The sequence below is a fragment of the Protopterus annectens genome, chromosome 6.part0, assembly GCF_019279795.1.
Source record: "Protopterus annectens isolate FY-2018-M chromosome 6.part0, PAN1.0, whole genome shotgun sequence".
In the NCBI taxonomy this organism is placed as follows: domain Eukaryota; kingdom Metazoa; phylum Chordata; order Ceratodontiformes; family Protopteridae; genus Protopterus; species Protopterus annectens.
The window spans coordinates 1,810,667,377-1,810,685,770 of NC_056737.1; the positions used below are offsets into that span (position 1 = coordinate 1,810,667,377).

Genomic DNA, 18,394 nt, shown 5'->3' on the forward strand with positions numbered 1-18,394 from the left:
CTCGCCAGGTGCAGAAGCTCGACCCATGTGGTATGACCCACAGAGCCACACTGCAGGGGCTATCTGCCAGTGGGAGTCGGTCGGCCTAATCGATCGACAGATGATGAGGAAGGTACCTCAACCCCACACAGATGCCTGGTGGGATGCCCACTGGGGCTGGGACCCAGATCTGGGCACTCGGACTCGCACTCTGATGGGATGGTACATTGTCCCTTAACTCCCGAAGACTGCCAAATTGTAGCAGATCGCTCATGCCTGCCAGACAATCTTGGGAGCGAACCTATAGGTGCGACCAGCCCAGTGGAACTCCCCTCAGCCGCTGAGTGGCAGATCCAGTCTCATACAGACTTCCAGGCAGGAGGAAGAGACCCGGGATGGCACCTCAACCCCGCCCAGACATCTGGCAGGATGCTTCCCCGGGGCTGGAACCCATACCCGGGCATGCGGACTCTCACTCTCCAACAGGACTCCCCATCTTGCGTTAACTTCTGAAGGCTGCCAAATCATGCCATATCGCATGTGCCCACTGGAGGATCCGGGGACCAAACATGTATGGTATGACTGACCTCTCTGAACTCCCCTTGGCAGCTGAGGGAAAGATCTGCTCTCATATGGACTTCCAGCCAGGAGGAAGAAGCCCGGAAGGGCACCTCAACCCAGTGCTGACATCTGGCAGGACGTCCCCCCCCCCCGGGGCTGGGACCTGGATCTGGGCACTTGGACTCTCACTCTCCGACGGGACTCCCCATCATCCCTTAACTCCCAGAAGGCTGCCAAATCATGCCGGATTGCCCCTGCCTACCGGACAATCGGGGGAGCAAACCTGCAGGGTGATACCACTCCTGCGGAATGCCCCTTGGCCATGGAGGAGCATATCCACTCTCATCAGGACGTCCGAGTCCCCCTACTTTCCCATCCAGAGCTGCTCCGGGGACTTTACGATGTTTCAAAAATGCCTTTGGGTGCAGGGCGAGGTCGGATCCCACTGCCCTAGCAGGAGCTCTCAGAGCCCTGTCACCATCTGCCTGGCGCTACCTTAAGGACAACCATCAGGGCCGATCCTTACGGTCCACCCCTTTGACCCTGAGAGACCTACTTCCTCAGCTGCAGCACCCGCCTCACCTAGGAGGGACCTGCTGCCTCCATGTCCCCTGCAGGCTGCTAAATTGTGCAGTGTCATGCATGATCCCTGGGCCTCTCAGGGGGGCCTCCCTCCAATCCTGGCCAGCCTGGTGTAACTCCCATTAGCTGCCGAGGGGCTGGGTAGCTCCCATTGGGGCTTCTGTGTCCCCCTGTTCTCCTGTCCAGAGCAGTTCCGGGGATTTTGCGATATTCCTGGGACGCTATCAGGTACGGGTAAGGCTGGATACCTTCTCCCAAGGCAGGAGACTTTCAGGCCCTACTGCCATCTGCCATGGCTCCCTTAAGGACTTCCATTGTGGGGGGCTCCTCCTGACCCCTCTCACCCAGGCAGGACCTCTCCGGGCCCTGCAGCCCTCCTCCTGGAGCTCCCTTGAGTACATCCATAACGGCGGCCTCTACCTGACCCTAACCAGCCAGGCAGGAGCTCTCTGGGCCCAGCAGCCCTCGGTCCGGCTCTCCATTGGGGACTTCCATCTTGGGGGGGCTCCTCCTGACCCCACTCACTCAGGCAGGAGCTCTCCAGGCTCCACAGCCCTCCGCCCAGCACTCCCTTGAGGACTTCTGCCCTGGGAGGGCGGTGATCCGGACCCTCTCACTTAGGCAGGAGCATTCCCCACCAGACCATTTTCTGCCTCTCTCCCCCTTCCAAACTTCCATTTGGGCTTCCACTTCTACCCCCATGGGGAGTTTGTTTCCCGGGGAACATATTTCCTGAAGGCTACCAAATCATGCAGTGTCAACTGTGCTCTCGGAGTCTGTCAGGGGAACTCCGGTCCGATCCTGGCCTGTCTCCTGGAACACCCCTTGGCCACCAAAAGGCAGGCCTGATCTCATCGAGGCTTCCTTTTTCCACTCCTTTATGATCCAGAGCACTGCAGTCCCTGTCTCCCACATATCTCCTGCAGGATGTCAATCATGCAGTGTCACGTGTGCCCTCGGGGCCTCTCAGGGCAGCCTCCCTCCGATCCCAGCCAGCCCCGCAGAGCTTCCCTCGGCCACCGAGGGGCAGGCCCGCCCTCATAGGGACCTCCGTGTACCCCTCCTTTCTGGTCCTGAGCACCAGAATCCCTGTCTCACCCATATCTTCTGAAGGCTGCCAAATCTTGCAGTGTCCCTGTACCCTCAGGGGCCTCTCGGGGGGCTTCCCTCCAATCCCAGCCAGCCCTGTGGAACTCCCCTCAGCTGTGGAGGGGCAGGTCCACTCTCATCAGGACTTCCGAGTTCCCCTCCTTTCCGGTCCAGAGCATCAAGGTCCCTGTCTTCCCCCATATCTCCTGAAGGCTGCCAAATTGTGCAGTGTCCCCGTGCCCTTGGGGGCCTTTCAGGGAGCTTCCCTCCAATCCCTGCAGACCCTGTGGAACTCCCTTTGGCCGCCAAGGGGCAGGTACGTTCCCATCTGGGCTTCCATGTCCCCCTGATTTCCTGTCCAAAGCGGCTCTGGGGACTTTGGATATTTTGGGGATGCCGACAGGTACCAGGCGAGGTCAGACACCTTTCCCCTGCCTGGCACGAGCACTCCGGACCCTGCAGCCCTCTGCCTGGTGCTCCCTTGAGGACTTCCATCATTGGGGCCTCTGCCTGACCCCTCTTGCCTGGGCAGGAACACTCTGGACCCCACAGTCCTCCTCCAGTGACTCCCTTAAGGACTTCCATTGTGGAGGGGCTCCTCCTGACCTCATTCGCCCAGGCAGGAGCTCTTCAAGCCCCGCAACCATCTACCAGATGCTCCTTAAAGGCCTTTTGTCCCGGGGGAAGCAAGATCTGGACCCTCTCACCCAGGTGGGAGCACTCCCTGCCCTTCCACTTTCCACCTCTCTCCCCATTCCGGGCTTCCATCAGGACAGAACCCCCCCAGTTACATATCTCCCGAAGGCTGCCAAATTGTGCAGTGTCACCTGTGCCCTTGGACCCTCTCAGGGGAACCTTCCTTTAATCCAGGCCGGTCCCGCAGAACTCTCCTCGGCTGCCAAGGGGCAGGTCTGCTCTCATCGCGACTTCCGAGTGACTGTCCTTTCTGGTCCAGAGCACCACGGTCCCTGTCACCCCCATATCTCCTGAAGGCTGACAAATCATGCAGTGTCCCCATGCCCTCGGGGGCCTCCTGGGGCCACACTCCAATCCCTGCTGACTTTGTGGAACTGTCTTTGGCCCCCAAGGGGTAGGTATGCTCTCATCTGGGCTTCCGTGTCTCCCTGCTTTCCCATCCAGAGGGGCCCTGGGGACTTTGCAATATTTTGGTTACTCTGTCGGGTACTGGAAGAGGTGAGCCACCTTCCTCCTGCCTGGCAGTAGTCTCAAGGCCCTGCAGATGCCCACCAGTCGCTCCTTTAAGGTCTTCCATTGTGAGGATCTCCACCTGACCCCTCTCACCTGAGCAGGAGCTCTCTGGGCCCCATAGCCATCCACCAGCTGCTGCCTTAAGGAATTCCACCCAGAGAAGGGGGGCAGCATCTAGACCCTCTCACCCAGGCAGGAGTATTCCCTGCCTGTCCACTTTCTGCCTTTCTCCCCCTTCCGGACATCCATCCCAGAGGGGGACATGGTACGGACTCCCTTATCGAGGTGGGAGTTCTCCCAACCCAGCCATTTTCAGCCTCTCTCTCCCTTTTGGGCTGCCATCGGGAGGGACCCCGTCTGGGCTTCCACTTCTACCGAGGAGCAAGAGCTCTGTTCCTGTGTTAGATATTTCCTGAAGACTGCCAAATCATGCAGTGTCAGCCATGGTCTCTGAGCCTCTCATGGGAGCTTCCTTCCAATCCTTCCCAGTCTCATGGAACTCTGCTGGGCCACGAGACTTCTGACAGTCCCTCATCCAGACTTCCATGATTCCAGTTCTCTCCTTTGATGTCCACCTAGGGCTTTCAAACTTGCACAGGAGATGGCCTCAGGTCACGGCATCTCTACGCATTTCACTGCATGCCTCCCTCTCTTTCCTCCGCAGCACCAGTGATGACAAACATGCTTTGCTTTGAGCCTCCTGGCACGCGGCCCCTTGCCTCTTGCATGGTGACGTTTGCAGGATGACATCCTCATGGTTCCATGTGAAGGACGGGAGGCTGACCTGATGCCCACAGCTGGCCCTGGCTGCGAGACACTACTGCGGCCACATCTGCACACCCCTTGGGGCTGGGAGGACAGGATCGCAGACTTGGCTTTCTAGGGCTGCCCTCGGCCAGCCCTCACTGACAGCTGACTCCCCCAGCTGGCCTAGGGTGCGAGATGCCTTGGTGGCTGTATCTCCCCTCCCCTGGGAGCTGGGAGGATGGGATTACAGACCTGGCATCCTGAGGTGGCCCTTGGTCTGCCCACACTGACAGCCAACTCCCCCAGCCGGCCAAGGGTGTGAGATGCCACGGTGGCCATATCTCCCCTCCCCTGAGGGCTAGGAAGATGGGATCACAGACCTGGCTTCCCGGGATAGCCCTTGGTATGCACGCACTGATGGCTGACTCCCCCAGCCAGCCCCGTGAACGAGAGACCATGGCGGCCTTATCTCCCCCTCCCCTGGGGGCTGGAAGGATGCAATCCCAGACCTGACTTTCTTGGATGGCCCTTCACCCTCTCCCAGGAACCATGCACCACCCCACCAGGTTGCCCCTCTGGGGACAACCCTTAAGCGCAGGTATGTGATCTTCAACTCCCTCCGTGCCCGCACGGGTTCCAGCTTTCTGAAAGGAGGTGCCGGAGGATGCAGAGTAAGGGGCATGACGGGGACCTCCCATGCAGGAAGCCTCTCCGGGGCACACCTGGACCACACTCCTTCCTCACCTAGCCAGAGCCTGTGCCCACTGCCGAGGAAAAAAGTCCTGCTGATGATCTGGAGGGAGGGGAGGAGGCACACAGGATGGGCCAGCCAAGGATGGGTCCCCCTCCTCACGAGGGCATGGAACCCATCCCCCCACCTTGGACAAAAGCTTGGCTCGAGGGCTGACTTTCAATAGATCACAGCTTTTTGCTGCTCTACTACATATGAAACCCTGACCCAGAATCAGGTCATCTACATATGCTTTAGCACCCAGTTCCCCCCGAATATGTGGTATGCTGCTGAATAGAGGCAGCCCCCTTCCATCCATGCTCTCACCCAGTGATGAGCGGTGCTTCTCGCTGGCCTTGCAGCCAGCTATCCCTGGCCAACCAGAGATCTGCAGCTTTTTGCTGCTCTGCTACATATGAAACCCTGACCCAGAATCAGGTCATCTACATATGCTTTAGCACCCAGTTCCCCCCAAATATGTGGTATGCTGCTGAATAGAGGCAGCCCCCTTCCATCCATGCTCCCACCCAGTGATGAGCGGTGCTCCTCGCTGGCCTTGCAGCCAGATATCCCTGGCCAACCAGAGATCCGCAGCGCTGCAGTATCATTATGTTAAGGTGGAATTCTGACTTAGAGGAGTTCAGTCATAATCTTACAGATGGTAGCTTCGCACCATTGACTCCTCAACCAAGCATATACACCAAATGTCTGAACCTGCAGTTCCTCTTGTACTGAGCAGGATTGCTATCACAATAACACATCATCAGTAGGGTAAAACTAACCTGTCTCATGACAGTCTAAACCCATCTCACATTCCCTATTAGTGGGTGAACAATCCAACGCTTGGTGAATTCTGCTTCACAATGCTAGGAAGAACCAACATCAAAGGATCATGAAGCGACATTGCTATAAACGCTTGGCCACCACAAGCCAGTTATCCCTATAGTAACTTTTCTGACACCTCCTGCTTAAAACCCGAAAACCCAGAAGGATCATGAGGCCCTGTTTTCACGGTCTGTATTCATACTGAAAATCAAGATCAAGTGAGCTTTTGTCTTTCTGCTCCACAGGAGGTTTCTATCTTCCCTGAGCTAACCTTAGGACACCTGCATTACTATTTGACAGGTGTACCCCCCAGTCAAACTCCCTCCTGACACTGTCCTTGGAACATGTCACACCCGGATGCCTGGGGACGTGGAGCCAGAAGCGAGAGCCCGGTGGGTCTTGCCCCCCTGCCTACACTGGGTAAGTGAAAAAACAAGTAGTGGTATTTCACTGGCAGCTGAGGCCTCACACTTATTCTACACCTCTCATGTCTCTTCATAGTGCCAGACTAGACTCAAGCTCAACAGGGTCTTCTTTCCCCACTGATTCAGCCAAGCTCATTCCCTTGGCTGTGGTTTCGCTAGATAATAGGTGGGGCCATGGGAATCTCATTCATCCATTCATGTGCATCACTAATTAGATGATGAGACATTTGGCTACCTTAAGAGAGTCATAGTTACTCCTGCCCTTTACCCGTGCTTCATTGAATTTCTTCACTTTGATATTCAGAGCACTGGGCAGAAATCACATCGTGTCGACACCTGTCTCAGGCCTTTACAATGCTTTGTTTAAATGAAACAGTCGTATTCCCTGGTCTGCACTAGTTCTAAGTCAGCTGCTAGCTGCCAGATGATGCGGGATGCTGGTTGGGACCGGTGCCTGCCACAGCTGGGGCGAGCCAAAGGAAGGGCCCAGTGCACATCCAGAGTCACTGCCACTGTCCCCCTGCCCCCCCTGGGAAGGGGGAATATGGCAAGTGGGCAACATCTCATCCAGCCATGGCATGCACCCAGCCTCGCTTCATGCCCGAGCCTGACCGACCCAGCCCTTAAAGCCAATCCTTATCCCGAAGTTACAGTTCTGGCTTACTGACTTTCCTTACCTATATTGTTCTAACATACCAGAGGCTGTTCACCTTGGAGACTTGCTGCAGATATGGGTATGGCCTGGCACAAGATTTAAACCCTCTCCCCGAGATTTTCAAGGGCCAGCGAGAGCTCACCTGACACCACCGGAACCGCGACTCTTTTCAGGGCTTGGACCCCTTTCTCGGGGCAAACCCATTCCAGGGTGCCCTACCCTTTACAAAGAAAAGAGAACTATCCCAGGGGCCCCTACCAGCTTCTCTGGGATCATTTGTGTCACCGCACTGGATGCTGCAATGTGCCCATCTCAGCTGCTCCAGATTAGAAGATCTGAACCCGACTCCCTTTTGATCAGCCGAGGGCAATGGTGGCCATCACCTGTCCCTACAGAATGGTGCTCACCTATCTCTCAGGACCAACTGACCCATGTTCAACTGCTGTTCACATGGAACCTTTCTTCACTTTGGCCTTCAAAGCACTCTTTTGAATATTTGCCACTACCGCCAAGATCTGCACCCACAGTGGCTCCGCCTGGATCCTTGCCCTGGGCTTCAGTCCCGCCACGGTGGCTCTCTTACTCATCACTGCATAGCCCCCTTGGCTCCCAGCTCCAGCAATGGCTGGGTGTGGGCCCAATGCTCCTGCGCCATCCATTTTCATGGCTAGTTGATTTGGGAGGTGAGTTGTTACACACTCCTTAGTGGATTCCAACTTCCATGGCCACTGATGAGTAGGAGAGCCACCGTGGTGGGACTGAAGCCCAGGGCAAGGATCCAGGTGGAGCCACTGTGGGTGCAGATCTTGGCGGTAGTAGCAAATATGGGAAGAAACTGAGGGTAATGCTGCTCAATGCCAGAAGTCTAAATCTCAAAATGCACGCACTCGAGGCCCTTCTCAGTATGGAGAACATCGATGTCTGTGCTGTAACTGAAACCTGGTTCAAGGCTCCTGAGAGCACACCGGCACTATTAGGTTTTACCTCATATCATGCGTTCTGGCCCCAAAACCCGGACCACACCACAAAAGGAGGGGGTGTATCCATATTCATAAAGGATACCCACACCTCCAGGTTGGTGGCAACGCATCTAAGATTCGAAACCATCCAGGTGCAACTAACCATAGGCAAAACTGCTCTACAAATTGTAGCATGCTACAGGCCACCCTCTCAAACTCAGGAACCCCACACAGCCTTCCTGAAGACACTGGAGGGTATAAATGTATCTCCAAACACCATCATATTGGGTGACTTCAACTACCCGAATATAGACTGGGAACATTACTCAAGCCCTAACTTTCTAGTCCAATGGTTCCTGGAGTTCATAAATTCAAATGCCATGGAACAGCTAGTCACTGTTCCCATGAGAGGAGAAAATATACTAGATCTCATTATCACAAACATGGGGACAAAATGCTCCACACTGGAAGTATATCCCTCATTGGTGAGATCTGATCATAAACTAATCTCACTGGAAATCCACATCCCGCCGCCAACCCAAACAAAAAAGACCACAGTGAAGAACTTCTCTAAAGCAAACTTCACACTACGCAAGACTGGTGTGGTATCCTTCAAGGCCCCTGAGCCAGTGGAAACCACAACTCAAGCTGCGGAAGCCCTTACAAATGCCTTCTATGAACACCTCCAGGACTGCATGGATCAGGCAATCCCAAATAAAACCAAGACTCTTTCCACAAAGGGCAAGCGTCCAGTCTGGTGGACCCCAGCCATTAACAAACTTTACAATAAGAGGAGAAAGCTATTACATGATAGAACAAAATCCATAAAAGGGAAGTCACCCTTGATCATTATTAGTAAAAAAATACGAGCACTCATAAAATCAACTAAGGCCAATTTTAAGAGAAAAATTGCCATGGATTCAAAGGACAATCATAAGGCCTTTTTCAGCTATGTTAGGAACCTGGGTGGAAACTCCCAGATATGCTCAGAATTAGTCCAAAATGATACAAAAATCACTGAACCCACAGACATTGCCAACATACTGGCAGACAGGTTCAGTGCAAACTTCACCCCCCTCCCCCTAAAGGAGAGATAACTATCCCAGCAGAGTGTAGCCTCCCAGACATCACAAATGCGCAGGTGAAAGCTGCTCTCTCTAAAGCTAAAAATACAGCATCAATGGGACCGGATGGTGTCCCCGGCTGTGTGCTACATGAGCTAAATGAGGAATTAAATCCGCACATAAGGCAGCTGTTTAATCTCAGCCTTACCACAGGACACGTGCCCAAGGAGTGGCGTACGGCAACTGTGGTCCCACTCCACAAAGGCGGTGCCTCTATGGACCCTGGTAATTACCGCCCCATAAGCTTAACAAGTCTAGTCTGCAAAGCTATGGAGAGGATCATAATGGAGCTCATAAACAAAGATATAGGGGGACTTGCAGACATTGGACCCGACCCAGTTTGGCTTCGTCAAGGGCAGATCATGCCTTTTGAACTTAGTCGACTTCTTCGAAACAGTCACCAAGGCCATTGATGAGGGAAAGGCAGTCCATACAGCCTACCTTGACCTTGCAAAGGCTTTTGACACAATACCCCACTCGGGTATTGTAGAAAAACTTACCAGCTTAAATGTAAACCCATATGTCACAAGATGGGTTGCAAATTAGAGTTGCTGGCGCTATGTCAGACTCCAAGCCGGTCACAAGTGGTGTCCCACAGGGCTCGGTCCTTGGCCCCCTATTGTTCGGCATCTACTTCTCAGAAGTACAGGCCAACATGGGAGGACTTTGGCTGACAAAGTTTGCAGACGACTGCAAACTGGGCGCCATAGTGGAAAGTGCATCAGACACGGATATCCTTCAGAAGGGACTCACGGAAACAGATAGCTGGTGCCAGAGCCATGGCCTGAAGTTAAATGCCAAAAAATGTATAGTCATACCCTTCGGGAAAACAAGGTAACCCCAAGCTACCATATAGGTGGCAATCCACTAAGCACAGAAGAGGTTATCAGGGACCTGGGGACCCAGGTTGACAGTGGCCTTTCTTTTGACACTCACGTTGCTAAAGTGGTTAGAAAGACCTTCTACATTGCCCACCTGAGCATGAAGGGATTCACATCCAGATCTAGTGAGGTCATTGTTCCCCTGTACTCTTCACTTATCAGACCAATGATCGAGTACAATGCCCCATTCGGGATGTATCTCACCCGACATCTGCAGCAATTGGAGAGACCCCAAAAGTTCATCACCAAAAGGATAAAGGGACTCCAAAATCTGTCCTATGCTGCCAGATTGAAGAAACTCCAGCTCTATTCAGTCGCATACTGTCTGCTCAGAGGTGACATGTGCCTGACATACAAGGCCATGTCCAACCCGGAATTAATGGACATGCTCCACCTCAAAAAATCCAAATCCACCAAAACCACTAGAGCAAGCAACTTAAACCTTAGCACAGATATAAATAGGACATGCTGGAGGGATAGATTTATCACTCAGAGACTCCCTATGCTGTGGAATAAAATCCCGGTCCATGTGAGGCAGAGCACCTCGCTGGCTCTGTTCAAGAGAAATCTTGACCTGTGGATGGGAGATCATAGGTTTACCCCGGGAATCATCTCTGTGTCACTGCTGGACAGAGGCTCAACAAACTAATGGGTACAGTATTTTTTCATATAAGGGGTGGCGTAAGCCACAAAACTTTGGGCTAGGCTTATAAATGCCTTAGGGCAGATAGCCTAGTATAAACCTATGAACCTATGAACTTATGAACCATCCTGCTGTCTATATCAACCAACACCTTTTCTGGGGTCTGGTGAGCATTAGCCCTAACCCAGCATTCGGTTCATCCCACAACACCAGTTCTGCTTACCAAAAGTGGCCTACTGGGCACTCGCATTCTATCCCTGGCTCCAAGCCAGCAAGTTGGGCTTCTTACCCATTTAAAGTTTGAGAATAGGTTGAGATAGTTTCAGCCCCAAGACCTCTAATCATTCACTTTACCAGATAAAACTGTGTCCACCTAGCGCCAGCTATCCAGAGGGAAACTTCAGAGGGAACCAGCTACTAGATGGTTCAATTAGACTTTCACCCCTATATCCAGGTCAGACAACTGATTTGCACATCAGGACCACTACTGACCTCCACCAGTTTCAACTTCCCAGGCATAATTCACCATCTTTCTGGTCCCACCATTTGCACTCATGCTCCACCTCCCCGACGGGATGGGGAGATGGGTTGGTGGTGCACCACCTGTGCTGGGCGGGGGGATCCCACCTCAGCCAGTGTGTGCCAGCCCTCACTTTAATTCTGCCATGGGGTCTCCTGTCCACCTTCAGAGTCGCACACCTGTTAGACTCCTTGGTCTGTGTTTCAAGACGGGACGGGTGGGTCACTGACATAGCCATGGACCCCAGGCACTGAGGTGAGCCCACCAGCCCAGCTGTGGGACAGTCGGGCTGCACTGGGGACAGTCTGGTCCATTCGACAGTCCCACCACAAGGATGGGGGTGGTTGCGGTGGTGGTCATCTCCCATGACCCCAGGGCCATGTGGAGGGCTGATGCTGGGGGTTTTTACACTCCCCTCTAGGGAGGGGACCCACCTTCCGCATGGTTCCTGGCCAACCTGGGGCTGGTCGCGGTGCACCGCCACATAGGAAGTGCGCCCGATGGTGGACTGCGTGCCCAGGGATGATCCTCCCTAGAGAGGGAGGGGGATCTGCTTCACCCAGGCAGACGATGGGCAGACCATGTGGATCCCACCCCTTTACCTCTGAATGGTTTCATGCTCTCTTGAACTCTCTCTTCAAAGTTCTTTTCAACTTTTCCTTACGGTACTTCTCCACTATTGGTCTCGTGCCGGTGTTTAGCCTTAGGTGGAGTTTACCACCCGCTTTGAGCTGCATTCACAAACAACCCAACTCCAGAAAGACCTGATCCCAATGCACTGGAGGCTGCCACTGGCCTCACACCGTCTGCAGGCTGAGCCTCGATCACAAGGATTTGGGCCCCCTGGGCGGCACCGGGGAGACAGACTTCTGTACACCACATTTCCCTGTGCCCATTGCCTGGAGAGGATTCGGCACTGGGTTTTTCCCTCTTCACTCACCTTTACTGAGGGAATCCTGGTTAGTTTATTTTCCTCCGCTTAGTTATATGCTTAAATTTGGCGGGTTGCCACATCTAATCTGAGGTCACGTTCTGAGTGTGGTCGTGGGTGTGGCAAGACAGGCAGGGGCCTCCAGGATGGACAGATGTGCCGCCCTCCCCTCTGCCCTCACTCCCACTCCCCCTGTGCTGCCATACTCTGGGCAGTGGAGGAGGGCGGGAGTAGCTCTGGCATGCAGGAACTGGGTGGCTTTGCATTGGGCCTCACCGCAGGAGGGCAGCCAATTGGAAGTATCACTGACAGCCTCCGAGGGGTGGGCCGGACATGAGCCACCTCTCTCCCATCTGCCGATGGGCTTCCCAGCTCGGAACGGCAGGAGCTCCTCTCATCCATCTGTGTCTCACCTTGCAGGGACAGGGGGCCCAGCGTGGGCTCGCTCAACTCCTTGGCTATGCCCTCAATGTGGGGATGGATACCCCTGGGGTAATGGAAGCTATGATGACCCTCAGACAGGTGCAGCCCTGGGAATAAAATGGGACCTCAAAGTGCATTCGAAGTGTCAATGATCAATGTGTCCTGCAATTCACTTTAGTTCTCACAGTTAGCTGTGTTCTTTATCGACGCATGAGCCAAGTGATCCACCACTCAGAGTCGTACCATTCTTTTCTCAGCCACAGGTGTCATGCCAGTCACCAGCATCATAGCGGATGCCCGGACTGGGGTTACTGGCCCTGCGCCATGGCATTACAGGGAGTCCCCTGGCAGCTAGCGCATGGCCGAAATGCCAACCTTTCAGATCTTTGAACCAATGCCCTGAGGGGAGCGGAGCATCCTCCACAGGTTCCTGTGATCACTGTCGAGTTGAGAGGACACCATTGTGCAAACCCCCTGGGGTGGCCCCACCTGGCCAGGGGGGAGGGCCTGCATCCCCACCACTGGGACAGCACCCTCTCTCTTCCTCTCCCACACAGGGAGCTGGTCACCTCCAGGGCATGCGGCAGACCTCACCGCCAGGCCAGGAGCCCCCTCTATGGCCATCCCCTGGGGCAGTTGAGGAGCTCCACACCTCCCACTGCGTGGACAGGACCACCCGGCCACTGCCAGGAGTCACAAGGGGGGAGAAATGGATGCCACCCCTCCACCTTTCACTCCCCTGCCCCCTCCCTCCCTGGGAACCGCGGGCTTGGTCCCGCCAGCATCCACCAGGGTGCGCCGAGAGAGAGAGAGAGAGAGAGAGAGAGAGAGGGAGAGGAGCAGGAGTGAGACCTGAGAGGGTTGGGGTGGCAGAGCGAGGAATGGTAGTGCCTGGGGATGGTGCCATCCCAGGATGCTCAGCATTACTGATTCTTCCACAGGTTCACCTATAGTGACCTTGTTATGACTTTTACTTCCTCTAGATAGTCAAGTTTGATCTGTTTGGCACACCACTGGAGCCATGACCAAATCCAGCAGGGCTGATCTGAGGACATTACTAAACCATCCAATCTGTAGTAGCAACAAGTGGTGTATACAAAGGGCAGGGACTTAATCAACGCAAGCTTATGACCAGCACTTATTGGGAATTCCTTGTTTGTGGGGAATAATTGCAATCTCTGGTCCTTATTATGAATGGGGTTCAGTGTATTACCTGGACCTGTCAGACAAGGGTAGGTACATACTGATCCATTCAGTGTAGCATGAGTGCAGCCCTGGACATCTAAGGGCATCACAGACCTGTTATTGCTCAATCTCGTGTGACTGAAATCCACTTGTCCCTCTAACAAGTTGGAGATGACCGCACAGGGCCACATAACTAGTTAGCAAGGTGGAGTCTCATTCGTTATCGAAATTAACTAGACAAATCCCTTTACTAAGAACGGCCATGCACCACCAACCACAAAATCGAGAAAGAGCTATCAATCTGTCAATCCTTTCCATGTCTGGGCTGGGTGAGGTTTCCCATGTTGAGTCAAATTAAGCCTCAAGCTCCACTCCTGGTAGTGCCTTTCCATCAATTCCTTTCAGTTTCAGCTTTGCAGCCATACTCCCCCTGGAACCCAAAGACTTTGGTTTACAGGAAGCTCCTCGGGCGGGACATGGGAATAATACCACCAGATCGCTAGTCGGCATCGTTTATGGTCAGAACTATGACGGTAGCTGATCATCTTTGAACCTCTGACCTTTGTTCTTGATTAATGAAAACATTCTTGGCAAATGCTTTTACTTTCATTTGTCTTGCACCAGTCCAAGAATTTCACCTCTAGTAGCACAATACGAATGCACCGGCTGTCCCTCTTAATCATGGCCCCAGTTTCAAAAACTAACAAAATGGAACCGGAGTCCTATTTCATTATTCCTAGCTGAGGTATTCAGGTGACCGGCCTGCTTTGAACTCTAAATGTTTTCAAAGTAAACACTTTGGACCCCCTGAACACTCAGTTAAGAGCATCAAGGGAGTGCTGAGAGGCAGGGGCTGGGGCAGCGGTAGCTCACCTCGTGGCAGATCACCAGCCCGATCCCAAGATCCAACTATGAGCTTTTTAACTGCAGCAACTTTAATATACACTATTGGAGCTGGAATTACCATGGCTGCTGGCACAAGACTTGCCCTCCAATAGATCCTCATTAAAGGATTTAAAGTATACTCATTCCAATTACAGGGCCTCGAAAGAGTCCTGTATTATCATTATTGTCACTACCTCCCCGAGTCAGGAGTGGGTAATTTGCATGCCTGCTGCCTTCGTTGGATCTGGTAGTCATTTCTCAGGCTCCCTTTCCAGAAACAAACCCTGATTCCCTGTTACCCATGGTCACCATGGTAGGCACAGATAGTACCATCGAAAGTTGATAGGGCAGATAATCGAATGTAACATCGCCACCATGAGGGCACGCGATCAGCTTGAGTTTATCTAGAGTCACCAAAGCTGCCAGGCTGAGACCTGGATTAGTTTTGGTCTGATAAATGCACACATCCCTGGAGGTCAGAGCTTATCAGCATGTATTAGCTCTAGAATTACCACAGTTATCCAAATAACAGTGGAGCAATCAAAGGAACCATAACTGATATAATGAGCCATTCACAGTTTCACTGTAGCATCTGTGTGCACTGAGACTTGCATGGCTTAATCTTTGAGTCAAGCATATGCTACTGGCAAGGTCAACCAGATAGGAGCACCTCGGCGGCAGGCGGAGAGGAGGGGCCAGAGCCTGCACCTCCATCGATGGGAGGGGTCACTCTCCCAGCAAGGAGGCACCCCAGGGGCTGGTCATGGACTGGTGACCACAACCCCAGAGGGCCGCAGGCTGGCAGGGAGCACAGCAGTGCTCAGAGCTAGACAGAGAGGGTTCCCATGCTCAGGACGCACGTCCGCCAGTGGACGGTGGCCATAGCACATGGTAGGACCCCTTTGCCTCAGCCTGGGCTCCACAGTCTCACTTCGACTTTGGCATGGCAGAGTGTGGAATGCTCTGCACCACCACCCACACCTTGCTTCACAGACTGTGACTCACAAAGCCACACCACTGGGCCCTCCGCCAGTGGGAGTCGGTCAGCCCAGTCAATTGATGGATGGTGGGGGAAAGCACCTCGATCCCATGCAGATCCCTGGTGAGATGCCCACTGGGGCTGGGACCGGGCCTGGGCACTCAGACTCTCACTCTTTGATGGGACGCCCCATCATCCCTTAAATCTGGAAGGCTGCCAAATCATGATGGATCACTCGTACCTACGGGATGATCCTGGGAGCGAACCTGCAGGGTGTGAATGGCACCGCTGAACTACCCTCAGCCACTGAGGGGCAGATCCACTCTCATATGGACTTCTGTCTGGGAGGAGGAAGCCCAGGAGGGCACCTCATCCCTACTCAGATACCAGGCAAGATGTTCCCCTCCAAGGCTGGGACATGGACCTGAGCACTCGGACTCTCACCCTCGACAGGATGCCTAGTCATCAGTTAACTCCCGATGCCTGCCAAATCTTGACAGAGTGCGCGTGCACACCAGACAATCTGAGGAGTGGACCTGCAGTGTGCGACTGGTCCTGCAGAGCTCCCCTCAGCTGCTGAGGGGTGGATCTGCTCCCATACTGACTTCCAGCTGAAAGGAAGAGGACCAGGAGGGCACCTTGACCCTGTGCAGACACCTGGTAGTACGTTCCCCCCGGGGCTGGGACCCGAACCCGAGCACTCTGGCTCACACTCCAATGGGATGCCCCATCATCTCTTAACTCCAGAAGGCTGCCAAATCATGCTGGATCTTGTGTGCCCACTGGAAGATCTGGGGAGCAAACCTGCAGAGTGCGACTGGCTCCACGGAACGCCCCTCACCTCTGAGGGGCAGATCTGCTTTCATACGGACTTCCGCACAGAAGGAGGAGGCCCATGCAAGTGCCTTAACCCCATGCAGACACCTGGCAGGACGTTCCCCCGAAGCTGGGATCTGCACATGGGCACTCGGACTCTTGCTCTCTGATGGGACACCTTGTCATCCCTTAACTCCTGAAGGCTGTCAAATCATGCCAGATCATGCGTGCCCACTGGCGGATCCGGGGAGTGAACCTGCAGGGTGCAACTGGCCCTGCAGAACTCCCCTCGGCCGCTGAGGGGTGGATCTGCTCTCATACGGACTTCTGTATGGGAGGAGGAGGCCAGGGAGGGCATCTTGACCCTGCGCACACACCTGGCAGGGTGTCCACTGGGGCTGGGACCCAGAATTGAATACTGATGGGATGCCCTGTCGTCCCTTAACTCCTGAAGTCTGCCAAATCATGCTGGATAGTGTGTGCCCACCGGACAATCAGGGGAGTGAACCTGCAGGGTGAGATGGCCCCTGCAGAATGCCCCTTGCCCACAGAGGGGCAGATCCACTCTCTTCTGGACTTCCAAGTCCCCCTTCTTTCCGATCCATTCCCATCCAGAGCTCCTCCAGGGTCTTTGCAATTTTTCGAGAACACCTTTGGGTACGGGGAGAGGTCGGATCCCACTGCCCTGGCAGGACCTCTCAGAGCACTGCTGCTGTCTGCCTGACGCTCCTGTAAGGACATCCATCAGGGCCGACCCCTATGGCCTTCCACTTTGACCCTGCTGAGGTACCTCCTTCCCTGGCTGTGGCACCCACCTCACCTAGGAGGGACCAGCCACCTCCGTGTCCCCTGCAGGTTGCCCAATGTGGTGTTGCGCGTGCCCTTGGGGCATCTCAGGGGAGCCTCCTTCCAATCCCTGCCAGCCTCGTGGATCTCCCCTCAGCTGCTGAGGGGCTGGTCGGCTCCCTTTGGGACTTCTGTGTCCCCTCCTTTCTGATCCAGAGCACCACGGTCCCCATCTCCTGCATATCTCCTGCAGGCTACCAAATCATGCAGTGTCAAGCGTGCCTTCTGAGCCTCTCAGGGGAGCATCCCTCCAATCCTGCCTGGCCTAACAGAACTCCCCTTGGTGGCCGAGGGGCTGGGCCACTCCCATCTGGGCTTCCGCATCTCCCTGTTCTCCTGTCCAACATAGCTCCGGGGACTTTGCAATATTTTGGGGATGCCATCAGGTACGGGTGAGGCTGGATTCCTTCTTCCCAGGCAGGAGACTTCCAGGCCCCACTGCCATATGCCAGTGGCTCCCTTAAGGACTTCCATTGTGGGGGCACCTCTTACCCAGGCAGGAGCTCTTCAGGTCCTGTATCCCTCCACCTGGTACTCCCTTGAGGACGTCCATTGTGGGGGACTCCTCCTGACCCTACTCACCCGGGTAGGAGCTCGCCAGGCCCCACAGTTGACCGCCAGTCCCTCACTCAAGGACTTTCATTTGCGGAGTCATCTGACAGTCCCCTGCCAACCAGGCAGGAGCTGTCCAGGCCCAGCAGCCCTCTGTCTGGTGGTCCCTGGAGGACTTCCATCATGGGGGAGGTACTTCCTGACCCTGCTCACCCAGACAGGAGCTTTCCAGGCCCCACAGCCCTCTGCCTGGTGGTCCCTTGAGGACTTTCACTCTGGGGGGCAGTGATCCGGACCCTCTCACCCAGGAGGAAGCACTCTTGCCAGGCCATTTTCTGCCTTTCTCCCCTTCCGGACTTCCATCCTGGCTTCCACTTCTACCCAGGTGGGAGAGCTTGTTTCCCAGGTTACATATCTCCTGAAGGCAGCAAATTGTGCAGTGTAAACCGTGCTCTTGAGGCCTGTCAGTGGAACTCTGGTCTGATCCTGGCCAGCATCATGGAACACCCCTTGGCCACCAAAGGGCAGGTCCAACCTCATCAAGGTTTCCGTGTCCCCCTCATGTGCGATCCACAGCACCACGGTCCCCATCCCCCGCATATCTCCTGCAGGCTGCCAACTGGGGGCCTCTCAGTGGAGCCTCCTTCCAATCCTGGCTGGCCCTGCTGAACTCTCCTCAGCCACCAAGGGGCAGGTTTGCTCTCACCAGGACTTCTGAGTGCACATACTTTCTGGTCCAGAGCACCACGGTCCCCATCTCCCTCATATCTCCTGAAGGTTGCCAAATCATGCAGTGTCCTCGTGCCCTCAGGGGCCTCATATTGCACTTCCCTCCAAACCCTGCTGGA

The 18,394-nt window shown here is 54.5% G+C and overlaps 2 pseudogenes; both read right to left on the minus strand.

Annotated features, from left to right (window-relative positions):
- Positions 1-5,051: 5,051 nt before the first annotated feature.
- LOC122805161 lies at positions 5,052-11,957 on the minus strand (annotated as a pseudogene).
- Positions 11,958-12,368: 411 nt separating this feature from the next.
- Positions 12,369-12,522, minus strand: LOC122805042 (annotated as a pseudogene).
- Positions 12,523-18,394: the final 5,872 nt, after the last annotated feature.